Source organism: Wyeomyia smithii, chromosome 3, assembly GCF_029784165.1.
Source record: "Wyeomyia smithii strain HCP4-BCI-WySm-NY-G18 chromosome 3, ASM2978416v1, whole genome shotgun sequence".
NCBI lineage: Eukaryota > Metazoa > Arthropoda > Insecta > Diptera > Culicidae > Wyeomyia > Wyeomyia smithii.
In genome coordinates this window covers 57,495,342-57,497,966 of record NC_073696.1, presented here as the reverse complement: position 1 = coordinate 57,497,966, position 2,625 = coordinate 57,495,342, and the positions used below count along the sequence as shown (strand labels likewise).

The following is a 2,625-nucleotide window of genomic DNA, read 5'->3' as shown; positions in this document are numbered from 1 at the left end:
GATTGAGATCCCTATACTCTCATTATCACTGAAAAACATCGATACAGTCTTTTGTCCGATTATATAAGCCAGAGCACTGTGTGTTCAATCAAGTGTTTACAAAGGACATTATTGCGGTAAATAAAACGAATAAATTGTCTGGTACAACATTCGAAAGAACAAGTACAAGTGTCATAGAGAGTAGATTTTTCAAACAAAATAAAATAAAACATATTCCATCAGTTTCCACCGTTTCATGTACTTTTAAGACACTTGGAATGGAAAACATTTTTCAAATATTCGAATTCCACACCTCCCGTGTGTGATTTTGGAAAGACATGAAAACATTCAACATTTTCCACGAGACACAATCCTAACTTTGGTTGAGATAATTTTTTTTTGCACAGAGTAGTTTTTTGATACATTTTGTAAATTTGCTTTGTAATAACTTGCTATTTTACATATAATTTTTCCAATTCAACATTGCCACCCTAAAGACAATGATATAACGAATATTATATTTTCAGGAATTTTTTTATTGGTATTCAGTGAAAAGTGATTTTTTTTTCATTTTATACTCATTTTTACACAATATTATGAACCACCCTATGTCGAATAAATGAACCACCCTAATGAAACATAATGTATTCGATGCTAGTTATAGTGTATATCATTATACAAGCTGTTTCAAGAGACTAGTGATCAATTCCAAAAGCTAAATTCTAAAAATTTTTAACTCCGCCTTCCACAATTGAGAAAACAACTAAGTCCCAGAGAGCAGATTTTTGCAAAAAAAAATTTCTTAGATGACACCAATTCTCCACGTTTCATGAAATTTTGAGTCATTTGGCATAAAAAAAAAATCGAAAACCGAAATTTCACGTATTTTTCGGTTTTCAAAAAGGCCAAACTTCTGAAATTTTCTGGTCCCTTTTTTCCATACAATGATTGGCGCCCTAATAAATATATATATATTTATTTGTAATTTCCCATTAAAAAAATAGAGCGAGTAACGCAATGTTAATAACATAAGTTGCCTACTATGCTTGCTTTTTCGTATTCAATAACAAATTTCATTTTAACTGTCCCTAAAGTACCCTAACAAAAAAAATGACCCACCCTGTTGAAAATCAAGTTTAGGATACCTAATGAACCATAAAATAATTTACATCTAGTTTGGAACAAGTTGTGAAAATGTCCAGAAGCCAGTTTTTAAATATTCCATATTAAACCTATGGTCAAGGATGGAAAAAATCGCATAACAATCATTCGGGTATCATTCCTGAACTTGCTATTCATAAGCTTTCAATCCCAGCAAACCTGTCCTAGCTTCGGCTGGACATATACTAAAATTGGAAGGATACAGAGAAGATTAGCATGGCCCCTGCGCAAGGATGACACGCAAAATCGTGAAGTGTTCCACATTTTTCTCGTAGTCGGCAGCGAGGATAAAAAATTTGCTTTTAGTTATTAAGATACTTTAGAAAGTAAGCTACCAGATATAATTGGCGCCGTTAAACATTGAATTGTATTTGTGCCGTGTCAAATAAACTATAGATGAAGAAAAAAAAATCCCAGCAAACCATCGCTATTAAAAGTTACACATTCTCACGCATGCAAGAGACAACATATAGCAAAGAAATCCTATATGGTGGCTTTCTTTGATGATTTTGTTTCAGTATTGCCTGTATTAGGTGGAGCGAACAACATATAGCGAGTGTTTCACGAACGAATCGTAACGATTGCACTCGAGCGATCGCAACGATTCTTTCAAATGTTGGTTGCTTGCAGGCGTAATTCGGCTACTCCACGTCGTGCTTTCAACGTGATATACCGCGATGATTCCTAGTGATTTCAAATATCACATGCTAATGCACCATGCTACCATTTCCGCAAGCATTGATGATACCTAGGTACTTGCTCCGGTAAGCAAACAGTTGAACGCAATCTAACGCTCATTTGGATACATAATTTTGTATCACTGGCGATAATATCTCAAAGATTCTCGCGATACCGTTGAATGCAAGTGAACTTGGATACAATAAATACTATCGTGATTGAATCATTCAGCCTCCTTCTATGGTATTCGGAACTCTTAGAAGCGAAAAACAATCAGCAGCGTTTCTAGAGAAAACTTGTACGCGAGTGGAAACAATTGAACGATACCTGATGAATCAAAGAACAGATTTGCCTGAAATATTGCTAGTAAGTGAAAATTTCCATGCTTGCCTATGGTTGCTCAGAAAATGGCTATGTCCCAAAAGGTCGATTTTCAGCCAAAAATTTTGATTTCGAAATAACATTAGATCTCGATATTTTATCCATTTCAAAGATATTTGGCATCCTAAAGAAAGATTCGATTTTCTTAATTCATTGTGCTCCCCCTTGGTACATTTTCGAGGGTCGAAAAATCACAACTTTGAGCGCTTTGAGGCACCCCTAAATCATGTCCAATTGAGATGAAATTTTGCGCAGATCTTTTTTTTTTTGGGTTATGAACAAAATGTACATAGTCGGTTTCTGAAATTTGATGATGATTTTTTTTCCATACAGTCATTGCCACCCTACTGAACATTATTGTTTTAATGAATAGGTGAAGTCCCCACACTTTTGGTTTATTAATTGCCCTATCTTTTCAATTACAAA

General features: G+C 34.5%; 1 non-coding gene across 1 annotated transcript; it reads left to right on the top strand.

Annotated features, from left to right (window-relative positions):
- Positions 1-1,301: 1,301 nt before the first annotated feature.
- LOC129733491 (U6 spliceosomal RNA) lies at positions 1,302-1,408 on the top strand. Its single transcript, XR_008729571.1, has one exon. It is a non-coding gene; the product is annotated as a U6 spliceosomal RNA (small nuclear RNA).
- The last annotated feature ends 1,217 nt before the right edge of the window (positions 1,409-2,625 follow it).